This window comes from Mustela nigripes, chromosome 16 (genome assembly GCF_022355385.1).
Source record: "Mustela nigripes isolate SB6536 chromosome 16, MUSNIG.SB6536, whole genome shotgun sequence".
NCBI lineage: Eukaryota > Metazoa > Chordata > Mammalia > Carnivora > Mustelidae > Mustela > Mustela nigripes.
Genome location: NC_081572.1, coordinates 45,828,226 through 45,856,055, shown reverse-complemented (window position 1 = coordinate 45,856,055; position 27,830 = coordinate 45,828,226). Strand labels below are relative to the sequence as shown.

General features: G+C 49.1%; 1 protein-coding gene, 1 non-coding gene and 1 pseudogene across 7 annotated transcripts in view; 2 read left to right on the top strand and 1 right to left on the bottom strand.

Moving 5' to 3' along the window:
- RAP1GAP2 (RAP1 GTPase activating protein 2) overlaps nucleotides 1-27,830 on the bottom strand; it is a 230,349-nt gene that overhangs the window by 148,105 nt on the left and 54,414 nt on the right. The gene's annotated exons all lie outside the window — the stretch shown is intronic.
- LOC132003870 (large ribosomal subunit protein uL11-like) lies at nucleotides 7,652-8,194 on the top strand (annotated as a pseudogene).
- TRNAK-CUU (transfer RNA lysine (anticodon CUU)) lies at nucleotides 19,454-19,526 on the top strand. The gene has a single exon. It is a non-coding gene; the product is annotated as a tRNA-Lys (tRNA).

Below are 27,830 nucleotides of genomic sequence, written 5' to 3'. Positions count from 1 at the left end.
AAATTGTGCATGGTTTATTTATGAAGCATCCATTAGCAATGGCCCAGGCCCTCCTGGGCCTGCCTGGATGGTGGGGGGGCATCACAGAGATAGCCATGGACATTTATTTATAGCCAGAGAGTGAGTGACCCCAGCCCCACCCCTGGGACTGCAGCTAGGCCTGCTGCAAGGAGTACACCAGTAGGGACTGGAGAATCAGTCTGGAAAAAGAATGGGGAAATGAGTGTCCTCAGGGGGTTAGAAGGCAGAGCACAAGCACAAGCAGCTCAGGGCTTTTGCCTACCATAGAACATGAAACTGACAAGTTAACTGATGGACTATTTCAGAACTCAGAGGGTGATGGGGGCACTGGCCATAGGTCTAGCCCAGCATGGGTGAATATCCACCCACACATAGAAGCAAGCTGCATTCCAGTGCAAGGCCTGACCCTTTCCCAGGTGAGTGAGTATGGGGTGGCTCCAGCCCATTCCCCACCACCTGGGAGGTATTTCAGGTCAAGTGCATCAGTGAGCAACAGGGCACTGGAATGAAGGCAAAAAAAACTTTTCCATCAAGCAGGTTATCCTTCTTGTTCTAGGGTTCCAGGCTCTCTCAGTTCCTCTACAACCCCAATATTTCCAGCCCCAACGTGGCTGCAAACACAAGGTTGTCCCTAAAAGACCAAAACCTGATCTGATTCCTGAGGCCCTAGAGGTAGAAGTTTGCTGACAGTGAGGAAGCCCTTCCTTCTGTCCATACCGTGCACCAAAACACCAAAGCATAACAAGCTGCCCCGCGACCGTCTGCCTTTCAGTTCTGAAGTGAAGATGAAGCCTGCATGGAGAATGAGAAGAACTGACATAGGGTGTGTGCCCCAATGGGGCACCAGGTGCTGGTGGAAAGGGGGCACCCCTCCATCTCCCTAGTATAAGGCAGAGAATGCAATGGCCATCCATGCTAGACTTCCCCATCCCACCAACATTTATTAAGTACTTTGTGCAGAGGGACTAAGGTAAGTGAGAAAGAGAAGACCACCTAAAACAAACATTGCTCTAACACACAGGAACCACGAAACAACCCCATGCCAGGCTACCTGGTGCAGTGTGACCCAGCCACAGTTCCCCAAAATTAGGCCATTCACATACCCCCTTCACCATTTTTTGGCTCAACATCACATACCCCGTCATTTAATATTATTTCCCCTTAATTAAATCAACTCACTTTTTAACTTAATTACTTTTAAAAGAAAACATTACTGCCCTAAATGAAAACTTATGATCGCTTGTCATTCATATCATGAAAACAAATACAAACTTATTAAAATCTAGCTCAATATTATTGCCTGACCAAGTCTCTGAGCTTCAAACAACTTTGTTAAGAGAAAAAAGAGGCAAGTGTTAGGTGTTAGCCAAAGCACTTGCACCAAACAAAGACATGGTCTTTAAAGAAATCACAAAGTTTGAAAGAGAATCAAAAGGGAACACTTTTCGGGGCACCCGGGTGGCTTACCCAGGTGGTTCAGTCGTTAAACGTCTGCCTTCGACTCAGGTCATGACCACAGGGTCCTGGGATCCTGAGCCCCACATTAGGCTCCCTGCTCCACAGGAAGCCTGCTTCTCCCTCTCCCACTCCCCCTGCTGTGTTCCCTCTCTTGCTGTCTCTCTGTCATATAAATAAATAAAATCTTTAAAAAAAAAGAAAGAAAGGGAACATTTTTCACATCAGTGAGTCAACAGAGAAGGCTGGACAGAAGCAGACCAGAGCAAAGGAGGTCAGGGAGGACTGCAGGAAAGGGGTCTCCCAATCTTTACCAGCAGTCTATCCCTAGCAGTGTCCCAGCTCACAGAACCTCAAAGGTCGGTTCCCGCCCACCCCCACCCCACCCCCAAACCCCCAGTCCCTGAGACAAAGTGCCAGGCAGCTGCCAACCTGGGTCTCTGCCCCACTGGGGGTAAGCCCAAAAGCTGAAGGGACCTGGGTGGGAGTCGGAGGAGGGCACCACAGGGAAGTTAATCATGAACAGAGGGCAGACAGCTGCACACCTCGTTCCTAAGGGGCCAGTGGGGTGAGACAGACAGACACGCATGCTTGATCCTAAAGAAAAGAGCCTTCTGTGCCTGGGAACCCGCTCCAGGAGACACATCCGTGTGAAACTGGGACTTAGCCCAGCGCCCAAGTCTCAGAGAGAAACAGGAGCAAGGGCTCCTTCTCCACCCCATGCCCCCTCGAGCTCTGGGACCTCCATGCTTCTGGAAAATGACTGCAACCCCTTCTTGGCTAGGACTGGGAAAAGATAGGCAGCAAAGAGGGGCTGGGAAGCCAGCGGGGTGGGGCCTTCTATGAAAACCAGACTTCTTTCAGACGCCTCGCCCCTCCCCTTCTGCAGGGGACAGCTTCTCCAACCACCCTATGGATCGCATAACCTTAGGCCCACTCAGGACAGGCCAGGACTGCCACTCTCTTCTGCCTTTGGGGCACATCCGCATATACAGCAGCTCGGCGAAATCACTCTGAAGCCTCTCTCACTCTCACTTCTATGGAACACCCACACCTGTGCTCTAGGCAACAGGATGACATTCATTCTTGGCAGGTACATCAGCGCCCCCTGCTGGGCCTCATTACAGTTGTGTCTCTGGGTTACTAGACCAGGAAGAAGAGAAAAAAGGGGAGAAGGGTGGGGGTGGGGGGTGCTCCAGAGGGAAAAAGAGGGAGGGAAAGAGAGAGGAGGGAAAGACTGGAAAGGTCTGAGGTGTGGAAGCCATTTATACTTTGTTCTGTTTTTAAGTAGGCTCTATGCCCAGCATGGAGCCCAGCACAGGGCTTGAACTCACAACCCTCAGATCAAGGCCTGAGCCACAACCAAGAGTCAGATGTTTCACTGACTCTCTCATGCGCCCACCATTCCTACTTTGAAAAGAGAGATGCAGGAGGGGTCTTTGCCAACACCCAATGAACTGCCTCTCCTCCCAGTTCCCAATGTCCCCTCTCAGAGCCCACCAGCAGCCCCCAAGGGGGCCCATACCACAACACGTTCCTTCAGTGACTGCACCAGGTGATGCCCAGGCCCATCAGGGAGGCCGCAAAGACAAGTCTCAGGAGCCCTGGCAACAGCTGTACTTTCCTGGAGCCACACATTTCATACTAAACAGAGGATCTGCCTAGAAACTGGCTCAGATTTTGGAAACGGATCTTGGTAACTTGTGTGGCATTTCCGAGCTCCAAGGAAAGGAAACTGTGCCTGAGGAAACCCACAGATCCCACTCTGTGGCAGGGATCCAGCCTTCAGGCTGCACGTCGTTTGGGATCCAGAGCCTGCCATGCACGACGTCAATCAGGACTGAACCCATGAATCTAAGTGGCATGACTATAATTTTTCCCTCGATAGAAACATTCGAGAGGACTTTTCTGTGTGTGACATATCTGATGCACATGAAGCAAATTTTGCATGGTGGCCACCCAGGGCTCCCCCCAGAGAACCAGGAGCGGAAGAGGCTGAGGACTGAGTGGCCTGCAGCCTGTCACACTGAGGACCTCCTCTCACACCCGGGGTTCCTGGTCCCCAAGTCACATCACCAAGCCTCGCCAGCTGTAGCTACCCAAAGCCACTTCTACTCCCCAACTTCCCAAGACTGAGTGGAAAAGTGAGGAGGAAAGCTGTCTTTCCATAATATTAGCAACATTGCTTAGCAACATCGTTCTAAGCAAGAACCGGCAGACTCTCCAAAAACCTATTCTGTTTGGATCTACAAAGAACAGAATGGTTTCTTATACATGTATTATTTATATACTCTTTTATACACCCAGTCACGCCTTCTGTCTCTGGCTTCCTTGAGAAATGACGTATTACGCCTAACTGAGATTTCCAGACAACTAGAGCTCTGACTTGCAAAACTTTTTGGTGCCTGCTTGCTCTTAGCGTAATAACCTTGGCCGAAAATCTCTCTAAAGTCTTACACATTTTCGTTCTTTTTAAAGGCAACCTTTCCTTGGTGGCTCAGAGCCATTATGATCAATACCAACCACTGTACCACGCTAAAACTCCGTTATGGAGCACCTGCATGGCTCAGTCGGTTGAGTGTCTGCCTTCAGCTCAGGTCCTGATCCCAGGGTCCTGGGATCGAGCCCCATACCAGGTTCCCTGCTCACAGGGAGCTGGCTTTTCCCTCTCCTCCCTGCTCATGCTCTCGCTCGCTCGCTCGCACTCTCTCTCTCAAATCAATAAGTAGAATCTTAAATAAATAAACAAAAATAAATAAAATGGACAGTCCAAAAACAAACTGTGTAATATCCGTACCACGGAACACCACTTGGTAGTAAAAAGGAACAAAATACCAAGACATGCAAAAACAGGGATGACTTTCTGAAACAGTATGCTGAGTGAAAAAAAAGCTAGATACCAAAAAAAGGTATGATTGCATTTATATGAATTCTAAAACAGACAATCTAAGGTGTAAGAATTAGGGCAGTGGTTGCCTCTGGGGGTAAGGAAGCTTCTGGAGAGACAGAAATGTTCTATTTCAGGAAAGGGTGGTGGAATCCATTTGTCCAAAATGTACAATTAAGATCTGTGCATTTCAATATATGTAACTTTTACACCCAAAACACTGAAATTAACAGTAAGCGCAGTAAGGAGTGGGCTGGGTGGAGGTCTGGCTGACCCAGGCACGGCACTAGCTGCTGGGGGCACGATTCTATTTACCGTGTATGTGCTTGACATTTTCCATAATCAAAGTAAGAGAAGATGTTCATAGTGGGAAGAAAAGGTTAACAGATTATCTCTGGAAGTAAATGATGTTTTTTATTGTCATCTTTGTGTTTTTATACTATATACAAATTTATAAGGACTCCATTTTTGTTTTCTAAGTAAAAAGATGGCTATGGTCAAACTTTTTTTTTTTTTAAGATTTTATCTATCTGACAGAGAGAGACATAGAGAGAGAGAGAGAGGAAACACAAGCAGGGGGAGTGGGAGAGGAAGAAGCAGGGACTCGATCCCAGGACCCTGAGATCATGACCTTAGCTGAAGTCAGCCACTTAACAGACTGAGCCACCCAGGCGCCCCGTTGTCAGACATTTTATTTTTTTTTTTTAAAGATTTTATTTATTTATTTGACAGACAGAAATCACAAGTAGACAGAGAAGCAGGCAGAGAGAGAGGAGGAAGCAGGCTCCCTGCTGAGCAGAGAGCCCGATGCGGGACTCGATCCCAGGACCCCGAGATCATGACCTGAGCCAAAGGCAGAGGCTTTAAACACTGAGCCACCCAGGCGCCCAATTGTCAGACATTTTAAATGAAAATGCCTGTGACACCCCTAACAAGTACTCTTGGCAGGGGTGGGGGGGCTTTGCTCACTATGTTGTTTTGAATCCTCGCTCAGTGACTGTTCACCCGGAAACCAAAGAACTGAGCTTGACAACAGTGAGAGTGAGCACTGGAGGGCTGTGGTGAAGCTCACTTTAGACCCTTTTTGCTCCTGACTTGTATGCATTTGCCATATGCAAGAGTTTTTAGAAAGACTGAGGCACTGCTGTGTATGAGCAGGCAAGTATTTAACACATACACACACACACACACACACACACACACACACAGACACCCTCAGGTCAATCTAGGATTTAGGTACCCACACAGTCCATCTGCATTCCCTGCACCACACATTCCACCAAGGTATGTGTCTGTGTCTACGTGTGTACACACGTACACGTGCATGCACACACATGTGTGCAGAGGCAGGGTTGGGATGCCGAGCTGCTGGCACCAGACCAGGCAGGAGTACCAACGTCACCTCTGAGTCAACACCAGGAGGACTGCTGTGTGCACCACGGACAGCTCATGAGCCTGGTCAACCAGAAACTTCATAGGTGAGGGCCCCATCTACTGATCCCTGATAAAACTTAATCTGTTTTCTGTTGTCTGAGCTAATCTCTCGCTTCCTTAGGATGGACACTCCTTTCTAGAGGAAACTGCCCCATGGGTGGGGGTAATCAAAGCTCTTCGGCTCCACGAAAGGTGCTTCCTTCACAACGGACTCTGCACTGGGACTCACTGATGTGTTAATAGCTCTTTCCCACTCGGACATTAAGTCCTCTTAGCCTCAAACACAAACACAAAGTTGATCTCCAGTGTTGACACAGACTCCCAGGGCTTGGAGCTTTGCCCCGTGGGACCCAGCCCTGAGGCTCCTGGAGAGCAGCTGTCTGAGCTTTGCAAGCTTTCTACCAGGCAGGCTTTCCAGGGCTCTTTCGCTCTTTACATCAGGAAAGTCCTTCCAGCTATCTAGCCTGCATTACTTCTGCTGTAACCTGCGCTCTTTGGGTAAGCAACTCCCCTCCACCTTTAGAGAAACCCCATTTAGTTCCCAAGTCCCAAAACTGTGCAGGGTTGATGATCCTTTTACCCAAGCCTCCAAAGTCTTTGCTTCCATCCATTTCCTCCCTTGCCCCGGCCCTCTTCACTCAGTCACGAGACAGGATCAGGGACTGCGTGGGTCACAAATGATGGGTTGCAGCTCATCACTAAAGAACCAAAGCCTCCCAATTCGTCCCTTCTTCTTCTTAATAGATTAGAGCCATTTCAAAGTTGTGGGGAGCCAGGCTCAGGAGCTGGCTTTATGGGAACACCATCTGTCAAATCTGTCATGGCAGGGGACATGTAAGGAAGGGTGTCCTAAGATAGTCTCCAGGCAAAGCCGTCAGTGACCTTCACATGACCCCCATGTCAGTTATGAGAATCACTCTCTTCACCAACCTGGGAAAGCAGGGGTCTAGAACAGAGACAGTTGCAACCCACCCCACCCTGCAAAGCAATGGGTGCCCCAGAGGCAGGACAATGGATTGACAGTGTAATGTACCCAAAAGATCCAATGGGGAAATCAACTGAGCTGCTTTCTCGGCTGTTGATCCGTCGCAAAAGAATGCCTCCTCCCCAGAGAGGCCTTCGTTGAGCACTTACCTAGAGTACATCCCCTTGGTTACGGGGGACCTAGCTTGTTTTGTTTGTTCTGTTTTTATTGATTTGTCTGTTCACTTGTTGTTTGGTCTTTCTGTCCCAGTGGACCATAAACCGCACAAAGGCAGACACCATGGATGTCTCAGACATCACCACCATTTCCATGCACCCTGAATGGCATCTGACCCACTCCAACGCTCAGTAAACATCATTGGAAGGGAGGAGGGATGGAAGCACTGGGTGGGGAGGGTGGGCGGTGGAGAAGGAGTAAGATAGGAGTAAGGAAGGGTAGCCCTCCAGGAGGATCTTGTGTCCTGGAGTCTGAGCTTCCTTGGCCCCAGAAGATCTTTAGGCTTTTGACTTGACAGAAGGGTTTTGGCTGGCTGTAAGGTGAGGCAGAGCACTGAGGTCCCAGGGTTAGAAACCCACCCTCCCCTCCTCACAGATGGAAAGATTCAGATGGGGTGGCTAAAAGGATGCCTTCTTAGGGCCCTGCATCAAGCTGGGGCAGCCTGGGGAGTCTAGAAACTGCAAGGCAGCTGCTCCAACTCTAAGGTTTCTTTTGGAGTTCCTGAAAGCCACCTCAGCTTTTAGACAACCCCAGGGAGGAGAGGGCTCCAAAAATACCGTATTTCCTGCCAAGCCTAGAGGGAGTTTTTCTAAGAGTGTTTTCTCTAAGAAAAATAAAAGCGTTAAATGCAGCAAAGGTACAACTCTCTTAGGTGGTCCCGAATCTGGTTCATCGGACACCAGCCACCTCCACCATGAGGCCTAAGTTCAAGCCCAATGAAGTCGAAGTCATATACCTGCGGCATACCGGTGGGGAAGTCAGTGCCACGTCTGTCTGCCCTGGCCCCAGAGACCGGGCCCCCTGCGGCTGTCTCCCAAAAAGCCTGGTGATGATGTGGCCAAGGCAACCGGTGATTGGAAAGGTCTGAGGATGACCATGAAACTGGCCATTCACAACAGACAGGCCCAGACTGAAGTAGGACCTTCTGCCTCTGTCTTGCTTATCAAAGCCCTCAAGGAACCACCAAGAGACTGAAAGAAGCAGGAAAACATGAAGCACAGTGGAAACATCACTTTTGATGAGACTGTCAGCAATGCCCGACAGATGCGGCACTGATCTTCGGCCAGAGAACTCTCTGGAAGCACTGATGAGCCCCCAAGGACTGCCCAGTCTGTGGGCTGCAATGTTGATACCATCACCCTCCCAACCCCACAGGTGACCTCAACAGTGGGGCCGTGGGATGCCCCACTAGTTAAGAACTATTAAGGAAGATATTTCAACATGGGATCATTTGACAACCCCCTCCAAAGGAAAGTAAATATGACAAAAATCAAACAAGGTTATTATATTTCAGCTCACTGGACACTGTAGCCTGCCCAAGGCCCTGAGTCTCTACTAACAAGGAAGAATAGCAAATGTTACAGAGATGTTAAAGACATATTAGCACCTAACTGAGATTTTCTCCTTGAGGTTGTGAGGAGCTCCAAAAGAGACCCAAAAAGGGGATGGCTTTCTCTCCAGTGACCAGTGCCAAGCCATGCTGTGTCCCTGTACCATCTAATGTCACTTTTCCCAGTTCCAACTTTGGAATCAGCCCGTGCGTTTCTACCTTCTTCCTCTCCCCACATGGAACTCAGAGAATGAGCTAAGGGCTCAGATGATTCCCCGTGAAGAAATCACCCCACCAGTCCTGAGGTGTCCACAGCCTAGTGTAGGTCACCATCCCAGCTGTTCCTGTCCAGGAACAGCTCTGAGGGCAGGTGTTGCTCATCCTGAGAAGCCTGGGTGACTCAGTCAGTTAAGCATCTGCCTTCGGCTCAGGTCCCTGCTCAGAGGGGAGTATGCTTCTCCCTCTCCCTCTGCCCCTCTCCCACCCCTCGCTCACACACACTCTCTCTCTCCTTATCTCTCTTTCTCTTTCAACTAAATAAATAAAATCTTCAAAATATATATATATATATCCTCCCCATTTGCTAGATGAGTAAACTTAGACACAGAGAGGTTAATGCTCCTATCCAGGATCACACAGCTACTAAGAAGCAGAGCTGGGAACCAGCCACAAATGATCCCCATAGATACTGACCCCCACAAAATCCAAAATGAAGAGTACTGGAGACTCCAGGAGAGTAGGTAGTGATTGGGCCAGAGGCTCCCCAAGCCTTTCACCAGATTTCTGCCTGTTCAGTACCCAGGCCCCCCTGGTTGACAGACCTTGGAAAGCACTCTGACACCATTGTTGTTTTTTGTTACTCAGGTGGGGCTGTGCTTCTCCCAACCTACCCATTCTGAACTCTCAGGTGGGTACCATGGTCCAGGCCTGACCAATCCATGTATTCCATTCACTAAGCCACAGTGATCACTTTAGGGAAGAGCACATTAACCTGGTAAGTCCAGAGTGAACACCTGAATCTTTGCTGGCATCACAGGGAGAAGCAGCTTACTAACCTTGGAGCTTCCAGATTTGGTGGCTGTGTTATGAGAGGAGAGCTGCCTACAAATGAAGTGAATGTGGAGGAAACCAGAGCCAAACAGACTAATATTTTCTGACCTACCTGAATCCAGCCATTCCTGAAGCCGAGTTTTCATAAAGGTATCCATTACAAGAACTTTTTTGGATTTGTTTTTCCTTTTGATGTCTTTTTTTTTTTTCCCTAAGCCAATGTGAACTAGGTTTCTGTCATGAGTGACCTAGTTAACTAACGTAGATCTGTACCCAATGGGTAAGGACACACATGGGGGGGCAAAATTAAGCTTTAACAAGTAAGAGGGCCAGATCACTCCCTCACCCCAGGGGACCAACCCCCAAGGTGGACCATGGAGAAGGCTTCCTGGGAAGAACCCCCGAAACTGCTTCTCCAATACAAACAGACCTGGGTGCACCAACCCACCCAATGAGCGACAGGCTTGGGGACAGTTCATGGAGAGTCCTCAACCCTATCAAGGGGAAAGCAAATGGCACAATTCTGACCCTGAGAATAAACCAGGAATTTCTCTCTTCCTCTCTGCTGCCAGCATGCAGGTCACTCATTTCATCTTTCTTCAATAAGATCAAGGACTATTCAAGGAAGATGTTTAAAAAAGGAGGGAGGGGGAACAGACCAACAAATCCAAAATGTGGGACATTCTATAGAACCACTTTGCCAAGTCTGCTGTTCTATATTTAAGGAATCTAAAGAAGTGTGACAACCCAGTGCAGTGGCCACTAACAAAAAGTCAATAATATCACCTACTACATGATCCATATTCAAACTTGGAACAACTGGAAACATTTATACAGAGACTGTATGGTAAATTATCTTATTACATTAATATTAATTTGCTTATGTGTGATAATACTATTGTGGTTACATCAGAGAATAGTATTTATTATTGGTGAGGTTTTGGTGAGTATTTTTTTAAAAATTTTTTAAAGATTTTATTTAATTATTAGAGAGATGGAGAGAGAGCACAAGTAGGCAGAGCAGCAGGCAGAGGGAAAGGGAGAAGCAGGCTCTCCACTGAGCAGGGAGCCCGATGTGGGACTCGATCCCAGGACCCTGGGTCCACGACCCAAGCTGAAGGCAGATGTTTAACGACTGAGCCACCCAGGGGCCCCTTTGTTGAGTATTTAGATGTAAGGTGTCCTGATGTCCACAACTTGTCTCTACCTTACCATCCTTATACAGACAAAGAGAGACAGAACCACTGACAAATGGACCAGATCTCTCCTCTTGTTATCTGTAGGTCCCTTCCCTAGTCTGTATTCTCTGCTGTAAGATGAGGGCTAAAGGGGCACCTGAAAAAAGAACTAAAGACAGAGGCTAAGATGAGATGGTCCTTTCCAAGGTATTGGTGATAGGAGCGGTCTCCTAGGTCACCCCCTCTCTCCCCAGTTGTTAGTTCTAGGCCTCTCAGGGGACCCAGTTCTTAGAACTTGACCTTAAGATGGGCAGACAACACCCTAGACCAGCCCAGTAAGATCTGACCTCTCAGTTTTATCAGCAAAGAAAATGTAGCTGGGCTCTAAGCTGTGGCTTCCCCCCAAGGCACCTGCAGGGTGGGACTGGTGTCTTGTAACCATGACAAGGTGAAAAACCATAGCCAGCCCCTCTGAACGTGACTGGGAGGTCACTGCATTCAATCTAATGACAACTTGCCAGCCATCTCTCCTGTCAGTAAGGCTCTCTGGACTCCTGGGGCTTCAGAAAAGGGAGGGGTGGAAGATATTCTCCACAAAAGAAGCTTCCTGCGAAGATCCCAGATACATGCAGACAATTCAGAGGGCCACAATCCACTGACTTAGAGAGGACTGTGCTGCTCGGGGCGGATGGTGTGGTGGGCAGTGCACAACTGGAGAGACTCAAGAGAATGAGAAATCAGAGAAATGAGATCCTAACAAAAAGGACATTTCACCCAACAGACTGGTGAACGTCCACACCCACCCGTGGTGGAATAAAAGCTGTTGACAATTTAGCAGTATGGCTAAAAGAAGTCACCTACCCTACCCCCAGCAGTATCACCCCTAAGCTTTACTCATGTCTAGAAACATATTCCCCCATGCACAAGCATGTATACTGAACATGTACAAGCATGTTCGTTGGAGCACTTTCTATAAGAGTTAAAAAACATCAGGAACAATTGTTTAGAGGGAAAACAGGTAAGCAGAATGTGATAGATTCACAAACTAGCTACTATGCAATGGTTACAAAGAGTGATCTCAGCCTGGGGCACCTGAGTGGCTCAGTCAGTTAAGTGTCTACCTTCAGCTCAGATCATGACCCCAGGGTCGTGAGATCAAGCCCCATGTCAGGGTCCCTGCTCAGGGGAGAGCCTGCTTCTCTCTCTGCCTGTGCTCCTTCCCCTCGATCGTTCTTTCTCTCTCTCTCACTTACTTTGTCAAATAAATAAAATCTTTAAAAAGAAGTATATATGTTCATATTATATAGGAATTTATACAGAAGGACTGGAAAGGACCTCTTAAGTGGATTTAAGGAGGTAACAGGGTGGACTCGTTCGTAGTAAGAGGCAATCTTCTCACTGTATATATTTTTATGTCAATTTGCTTTTTGAACCAAATACATGTAAATACATCTACTATTCAAAGGAAATTATAAGTAAATAGTTAAATAGTATCAGTCAGGATAACCACAATACTTTAGACAGCATAGTGGAAACACTTAGCAATACTCATAAAAACAGAGGTCCAGACCCTTAGGGCCAGTTATTCCACCCTCAGGAATATATAGCCCAAGGAAATAAATTCTGCACACTCAAGAAACTACTTTCATCAAAATGGGTGTTCCTTTGGCATTTCTGGGGATGGAGAACTTGAAGCAACCTAAATGTCAACTAATAAGAGATCAGTTCATTTATTTATGCCCTGGAGACAAGGCTGCTGGGTACACCGTGAGCCGCCTCCCTTGGGATGCTCCTCGATACCTCTCCCAACTCAGGACAATGACAACTGAGTGCAGGTGACCAGCCTTCGGGTGATGAGATCGGCAGACAGCACAGGTGAAAGCCACTGATGCTCAGAGTTTCCAAGGGGAGCCCCACACTCCATGTGCCCAAGCACAGTCTGCAGCCATCATGAAAGCTGCAGGTCCCAGGTCCACCCTCCAAATTCCAGTACAACACATCTGGGGTGAAGTCCAGGAATCTGAATTTTAACAAATACCCCCAGATGGTCCCCTTTGGTAACCACTGGCCTACATCGGTGCAAACCTGGGAATAATTTCCATGAGGGAGAAAAGATTAATCACAGGAGCTTTTTGCTTCACTTTTCTCATGTTTTCTTTTACTTCTTGTATTTTTTTTAAGATTTTATTTATTTGACAGACAGAGCTCACAAGTAGGCAGAGAGGCAGGCAGAGAGAGAGGAGGAAACAGGTTCCCCACCAAGCAGAGAGCCCAATTCGGGGCTCGATCTCAGGATCCAAAGGCAGAGGCTTTAACCCACTGAGCCACCAAGGCACCCTACTTCTTGTATTTTTTAAGTAGGCTCCACACCCAACGCAGGTTTGAACTCACAACTCTGAGATTAAGCATCGCATGCTCTACCCACTGAGCCATGTTTTCTTTAACATCATGTGATGTCATCTTTCCAGTAAACACACAGACGCGCACACATGGATAATGATTTTTGTATATAAGCACAAGCCCAGGAAGCTGAGGTCTTCTGGAAGCAAATGTCTCAGTCCTGCCTTCTAGGGAGACCAGAAAGCCCTCTATAGTCTTACTAAGAAGACGTTACCATTCTATTGCTGTTATTATATTAATATTAATATCAATTAATTACTAATGTATTACAAGTATAAGCTTTATTAATCATTAATAAATGTTATTTTAACAAGCAATTTCATTGCATTTACCATGTGTACTGTTGGAAGCACTTTACACTTGTTGACTGAATTAATCATCATGACAATCTGTGTGGTATTACTCTTAATACTCCCATTTTACAGACTTAGAAGCTGAGAGATGGAAAGGTGAAGCCATTTGCCCATGGTTTCAGGTAAGGTACAGAGCTGGACTCCCCACTGGGCAGGGGGCTTTAAGAAACCAAGCTCTTAAGCACTCTGCTCACCCAACAGCCTTGATCCTGCCAGATGGGCCAGGAGGTCAACACCAGGCTGCAGCCAGTTCAGTCTGAGAAATCACTCAAAGGGCATGTCTGAAGCATGGAGGGAGGGGTGGAGGTTGCTTTATCTCTGTGGCATAAAATGACCTTTCCCTGACAGTCTCTATGGAGCTCTTCCACTGATTCATGTGATCCCTTTTGCTGTCCAGCTCTCCCTTCTTGGGTCAAGCCCAGGTTCCCACCACCAGGGGTGATGTGAGACCAGTGCCACTTGCTGGAGTGCTACAGGTGAGCTGGACGAGGCACCGGGAGGGGTCCCAAGGGGTTCTAGAGTGAGGGGCCCCCCAGAAACATTCTCTGTTGATGGGGGTCGCTGGCCTTTCCCTTCGTAGAGAACTGAAGCCCCGAGAAGGAGGCGGTAGGCAGAGAGATTAAAAAAAAAAAAAAAAAATGCCTTCCTAGCCCTAACTCACCACACCCTCCATCTGAAGAAAGCAAGTAATTAATCACTGAGACAGGAACCAGCTGCACCAGGAGCAATGGGAGAGGGGAGGAGCAGAGACTGAGAGAGAGCAAGACAGAAGAGCAAAGAGAGATGGAAAAGATGCAGATACCCAGAAATGGGGAGGGAACAGTCACCAACAGAGAAGATGAGCAAAGAAACACTGAAAATGACACAGCAGAGGGAGCACAACAGTCAGGAAATCGTCACCCGCTCTTCTGGCCCTGGCCAGGGCTCCCTCGTGCGTAGACCTCATCTCCCCAGAGAGCAAGAAGAGAACGCATCCCAAGTTCTAAACCTGAGCGAGCGCAAGGCACCTGTTCTCCCTTCTGCCCTCGTGGCCGCCAGGAGAGCAGGCAGTCTGTGCTAACAGCGCCACCTGCTGGCGTGGGGGAGAACTATGTGTTCTCCCATCTTGCCCACCAGGCAGGGGTCAAGCCTGACAGGTCTTAACCCATTTCCCACCCTCCTTCTGCATCTTCCCACCTCCAAGCCTCCAAGCCTGTTCCCGCCTCAATACATACATCCTGTTCCCACTGCCTGGGATGCTCCTCGTGGCTGGCCCCTTCTCTTCACTCAAGGTCTTCACTCAAATGTCATTTCAATGAAGGGATTATTTCTGACCATCCAAAGTATCCCCTGTGCATGCCCCTTATTCACCTCACTGTCCTGCTTCCTTCACAGGACTGGGTGTTATCTGAAACCACCCAGGTTCTCTATTATGTTCCTGTCTGCCTCCCTCATTAGAAAGTACCACGAGGCTCATCTAGATCTTAACAGTCTACTTTTGTATGAACTGGCTCCATATTCACTTAGCTGAGCTACCCTGAGCTCAAGAACCCAACTTTAAACTCCATGGAGATGGGCCACAAGCTCTTCAAACTCCCCTGTTCAAAGCCAAAGTCATTAACTTCCCCATGAAAACTGGGTTTCCCTCCTGTACTCCCGGCTTGGTGACCCACAGGACAACTCTGCAAATCTTCAAGGCATGAAGCCTAGCTTCATGGGACTCCCAGCTTCTCTGGGACTCCCCCACTCACACAGACAGACCCCACGTGGACCAGACACCTGCTCTGAAGATTCCCCTACACATGGCCCTGGCCAGGGCCCTCCCCTCCAGCCCCAGTCCCTGCCTCCAGTTTCCTCAGGAGCAAGTGTCCTCACCTCCCAGTTCCACCCCAGGACTGCCAAAGCTGCCTTCCCAGGGGCTCTCCCTCCCCCTAACCTGGGGCTCCCATCCCCTCCTTAGTCCCACATCGGAGACACCCCCACACTCCCTGAGCATACCCCACACTCACCTCAGTACCTGACTCACTGTTTCTCAAATAGCTCCATACATTTGCCAATCCCATGACTTTGCCCTTATGCCCTGAAATGTCCCCCTACAACTCTCCCCTCTTGTGGGATTCCTTTTCAACCGACAAATGCTACCTCCTTCAGAAAGCATTGCCTGATTCCACAAAGAAGAATTCTCTGCTCCTCCCATATCTCTACCAGCATTGCCTCACATCCCAAGCTTTGCAGTTAGCTGTTGAACGTCTGTCACCCACACACTGTGAGCTCCTTGGGCACAGGGACCAGGCCCTGAATCCCGTAACCACTCTCAGTGTCTTCAGTAACAGCCATGAGCAGTAAGGACTGTGCTAAGCACTTTTCATGTGAATGCATTCAACCCTCAAATATCCCTATGACGTAGGGGCTTTCATTATCTTCACTTTCCAGATGGGAAAACAGAATCTCAGAGACGTTCGGGAGTTTTATCCAAGGAACGTCATTACTGAGTGACAGAAGCAGGATCCCCAGCTCCCAAATCAGCGCCTGGCACAAAGTAGGTGCCCAATGAATATTCATTAGCTAAACAAACAGCTCTCTTTCTCCCACAGTAGACCTCAGTGCTGTTCACAGTTCAAAGGCATGAACACCCCATGCTCTTGCTTTCTCTGTGCCAACTCTGACCCAGTTATAGGAGCCAAGTTTCTTGTCTTCTGTCTTCCCCCTCCTGCCCAAACTGTGAGCCAAAAATGACCCTGCTGTGTCAGGTGAGAGAAATGCTAGTGATGAGCCTATGTTCAAAGGGCATGACATGTTTGGAGGTACAAGCAGGCACTGTACAGAGGCAGCCCTCAAAGCTTCCAGGTGTCCCCTTCAGACCCCCCACCAGCGTCGACACCTACTTCCCCTTCCTCTTCTTTAGCCAAATCTCCTTACTTCAGCTTGGTATACAGAATCTGCAATCCATACACGACTTCCCATTCAATTGTGTTGTTTCCCCGCTGTGTAATCAGTAATCGCTCCAGTAGTGCTTGGCCCTCTCTCCAACTGCCTTATTTATTACACAACCACTCAAGAACGTGGCTGCCTCTTCTGACCTTGACTGAGGGTGTGAGCTGTGAGTTCTGGATAGCTAACCCAAGAGGTGGCACGCAGGGCACCGTCGCCCCACATTCTTCTGTACGCGTGAGGCCCACCACAGCCGATGCATTGGCGCTTACTCTGTACTCACAGTTGACTAAAAGATCAAGAAAAAGATAAAGGCAAAACGGATTTTTGACTGAATTAGCCTCCCAACAGTATTCCTGTCTCAGACACAAATTCCTGAACCCATACCATTCAGGAGGCAGGACATGTTGACATCACTGGGGCCCGCCCCCCGAACAGAGCCTGGGTCCCACAGTTCACTCCGAGGAACTTGGACCCCAGATTGGGAGACCAAAATGCATCAGGCATAGTCATGTGACATATGGTCTCATAACACAGCCCCCCCAGACCTATAAACCAGAAACTACCTCAGTCCCAAGGGGAAGTGGGAGGGGGAGTGGGGCGGAGTGTCCAACCAACCCCCTGGCTGATGCGGCTTCCACCACAGCACCGAGAAGTCCTGGGTTCAGGTGTGAACAGAGGAAGTGCCCTGTCTCCCCTGACATGGAGGCAGCAGCCACCCCCCCCAATCTGGATCCCTCCAGGTGTCCCCCGAGCCTCAGTGGGACTAGCAGCATCGATGTGTGTCCGTGTGAGTGCAGAGCACCATTCCATCCTTCCATGCCTGGACCTGTGTCTGAGCGTGCCACTGGGTCTGCCTTCGGGCTTGTGCTCAAAATTAAGTATGATCCAGAGAGCAGGGGCATCTGGGTGGCTCTGTCGGTTAAGTGTCTGACTCTTTGATTTAGACTTGGGTCTCGATCACAGGGTCGTGAGTTCAAGCCCCACGCTGGGCTCCATAAAAAAAGAAAATGGGAGAGAAAACATAATGACAAAACCTGTGGAGCCAGACAACCTTGGCTGAGTCCTCCTTCATCCTATACCGCCTGTAGGGCAGGGGAGGTCAGTGTACCACCCTGAGCCTCGGTTTCTTCCACTGTAAAAGGGAAAGAACAGAAGGGGCGACTTCACAGGACAGTGGGGAGGACGAAATGAGGTAGAATAGCCAGTGCTCTGGAACTGGCAACTCTCTTTATTGCTGTTACAACAGAACATGGCAGCAGAAGTCAAACAAAAGTTTGTGCTTTTTAGGGACAGTGTTTCCGAGAGTGGGTGTGACTGTGTGTGTGACTCCGGATAAGGTCCTGTCTCAGTGCACGTACCAGTGTGTGCACCTGAGTGCCAGGGAAGCCAGGGCCTACGACTCACTACACGGGGCTGGACCTCACCAGGTTCTCTCAGCTCCTATTCCCTGGCCAGAAGGGACAGCTGTGTGTGAACTCCGGCTCGTGGCCACCCCCAGGGCGCCACCTAGTGGCACTAGATCCAGGCAGCCTGACACCTTCTGACCCAAGGGTCCAGGAGCATGTAGGCAGCAGGAGACAACATCACAGACTGCAGAATCTCTGGGCTTGTGCAGCTCTCGGAAAACCACCAGGGGAGTGTGGCCTTCTATTTCTAAACAGTGCCATCTAACAGAACTGTCCGTGATGGTGGAAATGTTCTGCACCTGGGCTCACCAGCACAGGAGCCACCAGCCACATGTGCCTACTGAGCACTGCGAATGTGGCTAATGCAAATGGGGAACTGCATTTCTAGCTGTACTAATTTTAATTAATTTAAATGTGACTCACCAGACATGCCTGTACAGGACAGTACTAGCCTGAAGGACTGTTTGATCCTGGGCATCCAGCTATGCCCGCAACAGACAGACCAACTCCCTGGACCAAGGCATCTCCTTTTCACACATGCCAGTTTGACTCTAACCACGTCCGCAGAGACCCGACTGACCCGGTGATGAAGAGCCAAGAAGTCAGATCCTCTCCTAGAGCCCCTGGGGGTGCAAGCAGGTCCCAGGCAGTGTGCCACGCCTCCAGGACACAGCACACCCTGATCCTGGAAGAGGTGGGGGCCCTGTGACTGAAGAGCCTCCTGAACACAGACAGAAGCATGGACTCAAAGACAAAGAAACCAGCTATGTGATTTAAGCCAGGGACATCTCAGAGGCTAATTTTCTTCACCTATGAAATAGGACTCAGAGAACGTAGCCCAGAAAGACTAGGTGAAGATCCAGATAAGGCATATAAAAGCATCTCACACAGTGCAGCTGCACAGAATACACAGGAAATGTTGGCTAAATTATTAACAGTTCTATAGAACCCACATATACCCCTGGCAGCAGTGTTAACAGTAAAACCTCCTTTAAAAATATAAAAATAAAAATTATATCTATACTATTCATATAATGCATATTACATATACTTGGTTTTATCACAGCATACATGACATAGAATGTTCCGTGACTTTCAGCTGTACACACAGTGACTGGCTAAGTCTGCACATCAGGCTATGCTCACAAGTGTAGCTGCCATCTGTCACACACAACACTACTAATGGACTATATTCCTGACGCTGTACCTTTCATGCCTGTGACTTACTGAATCCATAACTGGAAGTCTGTACCTTCCACACTCTGCCCCTCTAACAACCATCGGTTTGATCTCTGTATTTATGAATCTGTTTCTGCTTTTTGTTTTTGTTTTGTAGATTCCACCCATAAGTAAAAATCATAAAACCCTTTTTATTTTTTTTTTTACTTTAAATTCCAGTATAGTTAACCTACGGTGTTATATCAAAATAAAATAACAGTGTTGGGGCGCCTGGTGGCTCAGCGGGTTGGGCCTTTGCCTTCAGCTCCAGTCATAGTCCCAGGGTCCTGGGATCGAGTCCCGCATCAGGCTCTCTGCTCAGTGGGAAGCCTCCTTCTCCTCTCTCTCTCTGCCTGCCTCTCTGCCTACTTATGATCTCTCTCTCTCTCTCTCTCTCTGTGTCAAATAAATAAATAAATAAATAAATAAAATCTTTAAAAAAAAAAAGAATAAAATAACAGTGTTATATCAGAATAAAAAGTTTCTGCACAGCAAAGGAAACAATCAACAAAATTAAATGGCAGCCTACCAAGTTGGAGAAGATATTTGCAAATGACATATCCAATAATGGGTCAGTATCCCAAATCTATAAAGAACTTATAGGGGGACCTGGCTGGCTCAGTCGGTAGAGCATGTGACTCTTATTCTCAAGGTTGTGAGTTCAAGCCCCACGTTGGGGATGGAGGCTACTCAAAAAAAATAAATAAATAAAAAACCTAGGGTGCCTGGGTGGCTCAGTGGGTTAAGCCGCTGCCTTCAGCTCAGGTCATGATCTCAGGGTCCTGGGATCGAGTCCTGCATCGGGCTCTCTGCTCAGCAGGGAGCCTGCTTCCCTCTCTCTCTCTCTGCCTGCCTCTCCATCTACTTGTGATTTCTCTCTGTCAAATAAATAAATAAAATCTTTAAAAAAATAAATAAAAATTAAAAACCTATGGAAAAAATTAAGAACTTATACAACTCAATACCCAAAAAACAAATAATCCAATTAAAAGTGGACAGAGGAAATGCACATAAAACCTCTCTTCAGGGTAATCTGGCTACATCTGGAAGAGGGGCAACCCAACAGCCTCACCTGCAGGTATGCCCCCAGGCTCTCATGCATATGCACAGAAGGTCACACAAGGACACAGTCACTACAGCATTCTCTGCAATATAAGAAAACAGACTGCGGGGAGGGGGTGTGCGCCTGGGTAGCACAGTCTCTTGAGCATCCAACTCTTGGTTTCAGCTCATGATCATGATCTCAGGGTCGTGAGATTGAGCCGCACATAGGGCTCCAGGAGGCTTGAGACTCTCTCCCTCCACATACTCCCCCACCCTGTGTGCTCATGCTCGTGTACACACTCTCTCTCAAATAAATAGATCTTTACAAAAAAAAAAAAGAAAGAAAATGTTAACGACCCAAGAGACCATCAATAGGAGATACAAAGGGGAAGCAAAAAATACAACATATTCGTACACATAAATACCACATGGCAGTTAAAAAGAAGGAACTAAATGCATGACACCATGGATAGATTCCAAAATCCACGTGGAGAGGCACAGATGCAGAACTATGGCGGTAACAACAAACACTGTTCTAAGCACTAGAGATATGCAGGCTTACACAATTCCCAAAATAGTCCTGCAAGCAGGTTTTAGGCTTTACTATTATTCCCATCTTACAGATGACTAAAATGAGGCACAGAGAAATTACGTAACCTGCTGGGACGTCTCAAAAGCTGGAAAGTGGCAGAGCCAAGACCTGGACCCCAACAGTCCGATGCTAGAACATGACCATGACACTCATATAAATTTAAAAGGACATGATGCATGTGGATTCCTAACACACAGAGAAAACTATATAATGGCTCTAGACACCTACCTAATCATGGATATGACTGCATTAGAAAGACTGAGAAAAAAACACCAAATTCCCAACAGTGCTCACCTCTACGGAGGGGGGAGACAGGGTAATGGAGACAAGGAGAAGTGATTACAGGGATTTAACTTGAGGATGCCATTTCCTTTATTTAAAAAAAAAAAAAAAAAAAAAAAAAAAAAGCTCAAAAAGTTTAATACAGAAGTACCATATGATCTGGCAATTCAGCTTCTGGGTATGTGCCCAAAAGAACTGAGGGACTCCTCAGAGTCTTGTAGATTCGTGTTCAGAGCAGCATTATTCATACCAGCCAGAAGGTGCAAGCGTTCCTCGACAGATGAGTGGATAAACAAAATGTGGATAAATAAAATACTCTATGTGTATTTTATCTTAAAAAGGCAGGGGATTCTGACACATGCTACCACACGGATGAACCTTGAGGATACTACGCCCAAGTGAAATATGCCAGACACAGAAGGGCCAACCCTGCACAAGCCCACTTCTCTGGGGTTGCACAGTGACCAAATTCACAGGGACAGAAAGCAGAATGCTGGTCAGCAAGGGGCTGGGGGTGGGGGGTGGAGACAGGGAGTTTCAGCTTGGAAGGATGAAAAGTTCTAGAAATGACTAGCGGTGGATGGTTATATAACATTATATAACATTATAAATATAATGCCACTGAATAAGTAATAATGTTATTAAAATAATAGGTATATTTTACCATCATTGTTTAAAAAGGTTTGGTGAAAAGGCAACAAAATGTTCACAACTGCCAGGTTTGGGTCATCAGTACTCCAAGGTGGCCATGACACTATTGTAAAAATCAGACAAACAAAACAAGAGCCTCAGGATGGCGGAGGGTGTAGAAGCAGACCCAAGCCCATGCAGGCAGGACGCCCCTCATCGCCACCCCCTCAGGCTTTCCCATCCCTCCCTGCCCCTCCTCCTATTTCTACTGCACTGTGGTTGCTATAGAAACAAGGCAACTTGGGCTCCCAGAGCCCAGCCCAGGTGCTGCTAACTCCAGGAATCATGTCAGAGTGTGAATGCAACAAAAGCCGGATCATCCGGGCCTCATACACACACACACACACACACACACAAATATGCATATACACATACACATACACACACATATACACATACATACACACACATATGCATACATATACACACATACACATACATCCATATGCATGCACACATACACATATATACATATGCACACACATATACACACATGCATACGCATGCACACACACATATACATAAATGCATACACATATACACATACACACACATACACACACGTCTGCTCTCTTGGTAGGTTTACCAAATCAGGGTGTGTCTGTGTAGGTCCCCGCACTAATACCAGCGGCTCATTCCCGACAGCCGCAGGCCTGGGTCTGGATGCATACAGGTCCTGTTTGCCCCGGGGGGTATGGCTGCATGCATGTGCACATGTCACATGGGCATCAGTGTCCACACAGTCCAGGACTATGATTACTAATACCAAAAATCCTGTGGCAGGTAACATACTCCACGCCTCCCCTGGATTATCTCTTTGAAACCTTACAACAGTAGTACCTATATGTATTATCCCCAATGAGACATAGAGAGACTGTGCAGCTTACATGAGGTGACCCAGAGCACATGAACCTCCCCACATGACTGTGGGGAGAGAGCTTTAAATGTCACCAGTTCCCAAAAAGCCACAAACACAGCTGCCTCAGAATACCACCCCTGGCCTTGCTAACACCCGGGTCTCCTGGGCCCCACCTAGGCCTGAGGAAGCAGACTCCCCAGTGTGGAGGGGCACAGCAGCCGGGATTGGGGGACCCCCTGGTCCAGCCTTGGCTGAGCTGGCAGGGTGGTCTGGACAGGCTGTGGCAGGCTGAGTTCCCTTTAAGTCCTCTTTCCGGGCCTAGAAATGGGCCTGGAAAGCCTGCAGCCCAAAGACCCTCAATTCCAGACGGTGTCTGCTCACAACGAGCTAACCAAGAAAGTGCCAGTGACTGCCACCTCTCTCTCTCTCTTTCACATGCGCAAGCTCGCACGCGCGCACACACACACACAGATCTCTCGGGGCAGGGCTCCAAAAGTCAGTTATGTGGCTTTGCGGCCTGCCAGGCACGGATTTCCGCCCACTCCACCCTCTAAGAATGAGTGGGTCATGGGGTGGAGGTCTACACTGCGGTCACCTCCTAGTTCACAGCTCAGCCCCAGGCAGGGAGGGGTCAGTCACCTCACCTGAACAACAAACCATGACGAAGTGAGGCTGGGCACCTGCAAGGCTCCCCCAGCCTCACACTTCAAGGGGAGAGGGACGCAGGCAGAAACCACTGGACCACGGCAGGGCAGGAAGAAATAAAGGCATTTCCTGCCAAGGAAACAACATCAGCAAAGACGGCAAGGCTAAAAAGTGCCAGAAAACAGCAAGTCACACCATCTGGCTGGAGCTGAAGATCAAGAGGAGGTTGTAAGAAAAGTGAAAGAAGAAAAAAAAAAAAAAAAAACCACCCTAGAAATGTACTGGGGCACAGAGAGGTTAAATACCTTGCCCAAGGTCATGGAGATGGTGGATCAGAATTTGAAACGTAGGCTGCCTGACTCCAAAGCTCACACGTCGACCGCTAAAATGGGCTTCACTGCTCGGTAGCCTTCGCTTCAGCTCATGTTCTGGAAAGCTATGGAAGGCTGGCTAGGCCTGCAGCAGAGGTCATCTGTGTGGTGGGAGAGCATCTGTGCCCCTTCCCCCTCAAAATTAGCAATGTCACTGCTAGAGGGTAGGTTGCTGGGATCTCGTAAGCAAAGGCCAGGAATGCTGCTCAGTATCTACAATGCACAGGACAGCCCCCACCACAAAGAGTTATCCAGCCCCAAATGTCAACAGAAACCTTGACCCAGAGTGACTCACTCACTGGGAGCCCACTTTAACATCCAACCTGACCTGAGACAATCATCACACCTGCTCACCCCTTGGGTGGGATCCCAAATTTTGCTGCATATTAGAATTCCCTGGAAATCTTAAAATATATATATATTGATGTTGGGTTGCATTCCGGGCATTCTGATTTCCAGTTCTGGAACTGGGTGCAACCCGGGCATGAGAATTGCTTCTTTTTTTTTTCTTTTCTTTTTTTTTTTTTTCCCAGTGTCACTTGGCACCAGGGAAATACAAATCAAAACCACAATGAGATACCACCTCACACCCATCAGAGTGGCTAAAATTAACAAGGCAGGCATGGGAATTTCTTAAAGCCTCCCAGGTGATAGATAGCAAAATATAAAAAGTCTGGGAACTACTGCCTTGGCAGGGAGGGGAGGATCAAATTATCTGCTAGGGGCCAAAGACTTTCGTGGACGCTAATGCCAGAAAGAGACGACCAAAGACTGCCCAGCCCCCGACCACCATGGGGCAGGGACTGTCCCAGCAACAAGCCTGCATGGAATCAGCAAGAACAAAGCCTGCCATGGGTGCAGGGAGGACAGAGCCAAAGATGGCTTGGGGGTGACGGATTAGTCAGAGCTGGCAGAGGCCTGGGGAGGACGTTAATTAGAGAGCCTCTGTCACTGTCTGAGCAGGAGATAATGGGCCTGAACCGGGAGGAGGGCGGGAGAAGACCCCGTGACTCAGGGACTTCACAACCCCGTGACAGAAAGAACTGGACTGGAAGACAGAAAAGGTTAATTAAGAGTGAGTGCAGTCTGGGCACAGAGCAGGAAATGATCTGTTGGCAGCTGAAGGTGGGGGTGAGCCCACCAGGGTGGGGGTGACCTGGGAGAGGGACTAAGGAGTCGGCCATGGGTAAACAGGAGCTGGAACCTGAAAGGGACGACAGTCCCAGAACAGGGGTGGCCCAGGGGTGACCCCTGTACTGAATCCATCCTACAGGGCAGGCCAAACGCAGCTTGAGATTGCTGTGAAGATTTTTCCTCAAATTCCAGATTTCCAGAATCTCTTGGACAGTGGAAAACATGGTGAGACAGAGAGCATCCCAGCAGAGTGCTGGTGTGTGCCCCAGACCCCTCCCTGTGGCCCTGCCAGATCCCTGCAGCCAACAGGCCTCTCTTCAGAAACAGGAGACAAGATGACGTGATACGTCGGAAAGCAGTGACGACCAAGGGGTGGCTGGGGAAGCAGGAAAGCAGCCAGACACTGCACGGAGCCAGACCCCAATCTCTCATCCCAGCCCTGCATCCCCCACCTCTGTGTAGTGCCATCTCAGCTTAGGAACAGCCCTCCTTGGGGTCCCATGTACTGATCTGTAAACAAGGAGGCTGATGCCCATGACATCTAGTTGTCCATCCTCCTGTCCACTGGGCTCCTACAAGCTCCCCAGGTCAAGCCCTCTGGCCAGGCTTTGAGATGAAGCCTGGAAAACCTGATTCTTTCCAGCAAAGAGCAGCCCAGGCAGGGAGAAATCCCAAATACAGCTGAAGGACCCAGCGATGACCAGCCAGGGAGAAGAGGAAACACAAGGAACAAGAACCACCATCCAGGGGTGCCTGGGTGGCTCAATTGGTTAAGCATCTGCCTTCAGCTCAGGTCATGATCCCAGGGTCCTGGCACTGAGTCCCATGTCAGGCTCCCTGCTCAGAGGGGAGCCTGCTCCTCCCTTTCCCTCTGCCTATAGCTCCCCTCATTTGTGCTTAAAACTAAAAAAACAAACAAACAAACAAAAACCACTTTCTAAAATCTGAAGGGGTCTCGGGAGAAAGCGGGATTAGCTGGGGGATGGGGGACCAGAAACAGCAGTTACAGAGATTCCAGATGAAAGGAATAGTCAGCTTTGAATAACTGAAGCTGTATTATAATAGAATAGGCATCCTTACAAAGTCATGAACTCCCCATCACCGGAAGTAACCAAGCTTGGGCTCAGTGACTAGTTTCAGGAGCACAAAGAATCCTCATAGTCATTAATCTTTTTTTTTTTTTTAATTTCAAGTTCTAAGATTTAAGGACTCTAGAGATCTAGCAATCTCTTTTAAAGGCTCTCCCCTCCTCCCAATGCCCATGGAAAGCTGTCGGGGATTAAGTTCTGGACTCTGCCTTCTAGAAAGGGATGGCCTAGATGGTCTGGATAAAGCACAAAACATCCACCTCCCTGCTGCCCTCGCCATTCAGTAAGACCACAATCCTCCGGCCAGACCCAGCAACCCTTGCTGCACAGTCCCCATCCCAGAAAAGTCTCACCAGGGACCCCTCCAAGGCAGAGGGAACTGCTAGATGGCCCTCCCAGCACAAGCCAGAGAGGCCATCTACATCCCCTCCCAACACTCCCATCCCCAGTCCCTGCTCAGTCCCCTGGCAGGAGGAAGGAAATGGAAGGAAGGACCCCCCACACTCCCAGGAACCTCTGAGTGCTACACGGGCCCCTGTCCAGTGGGAGCCTCTCTAAGGGCAGCAGGGGGTCCTGACACTCCCACGAGTCCACAGTGTACGGACAGGAAGCACACGGGATGCATGGTGTGGAGGGGTCAGAACCTATCTCCAAACCTCACAGGAGCAACTGTTCCCGAGTCCTGGCCAAACCCAGCTTCTGGTAAGCCAAGCAGAGCCAACTGGCCTCCTCTTCACGGAACCCTGGGTCTTCTCCTCAGGTCAGGTGAGCAGGCCTCTAGGCCTGGGGAGACCTGTGAAGAGCTCAAGCACACGGCCAGGCACCTGGGGCTCGAAGGACACTTTTAGGGAGCTGAACAGGGTGAGAGGGCTCCGGCAAGGACAGCTGGGCCAGGCCGGTGGGCCAGAGGCTGCCATCTGCATCCTGCTCTCCTGCTTCCCTGTCCTTGTCTCCCACAGTGACACACTTAGCCCTATCCCACGGGATCCATAAGGACCATTCAGCTCACCAGCCACATGGCAAGTACCCTCACAGGGCCCCAGGAATAAGCAGAAGCCCTCCTGCCCTGAGCCCCATCCCCATCTCAGAAGAGCGCAATGCCCAGTGCCCACTGGCCAGAGCTGCCAGCCAGCACCCTGCTTGCCCCTCAGCAGACATCCACCGGACCTGGTCAAGACCCACGGAGCTGCTTGTTCATCAAGAAATCAGAACAGGGACTCACCAGGGCTTCCTAGGCATGGCAGGGACCAGCCGGGATGAGAGCCAGGAACACACAAATCCCTGGAATTTGCAGACCTTGCTGCCTGGCAAACAGCACCTCCAGGTGCTTCCCCGGTGCTTGGTAATGCAATCAGGCCACAGCCTGACTGCCAGCTAAGCGCCCGCCCGCCTTGCTTCTCCCTGTAGCCACTCACGCCCTGAGACTCCAGATCCCGAAAGAGACATGTTCGTGGTTACCATAGGAACTCGCTAAAGCCAAAAAAGGCACCACACAGTCACCCACATGGGCCCTCAAAGCTCACGTCCACCTGCACAAGCAAGCATACACACACGCCTACACTCCCCAACACAAGTCTACACTGTTCTTAGGCTTGGGGCCTGCCAGGTGTCAGAAAGTGGGTTCCTTGCATGCGTGGTCCAGCCAGGTGCAGTTACAGGCCAGAGGCACCAGCCAGTGCTTACATGGTGCTCAATTGCTTACTTGGCGCTCACCTGCTTACCTGGCGCTCACCTTGCCGAAAGCTTCCTCAGGGCTGAGCCGGGTGGGGCTGAGAACCTAGGACCACCACCAGGTCGGCTTGCAAGGTCAGGCCTGAAGTTTCTGGGCCACAGACCAACTCTTGCAACCCTCCTACTCCTCTCCTCTAGTCCCTCCAGGAGGGGGCAGGTATAAGGATCAGGATCTAAACCAGTCACCTGGGACACCTCGTGGCTTAGTCAATTACGCAGCTGCCTTCGGCTCGGGTCATGATCCCAGGGTTCTGGGATCAAGCCCCACATCAGGCTTGCTGCTCAGCGGGAAGCCGGCTTCTCCCTCTCCCACTCCACCTGCTTATGTTCCCTCTCTCGCTATGCCTCTCTCTGTCAAATAAATAAATAATCTTTTTAAAAATTAATAAATAAATTTTTTAAACCAGTCACGTGAAAAGGGAAGACGGGAAAGAGCCCTACACCCTCATCTCCATAAATGGGACCAACATGCACCCAGGAGCTCAAATGAAAACTTGAAAGTCTTCACCTTGACCCCTCCCTTGCCCTTACCCGCAACATCCAAACCA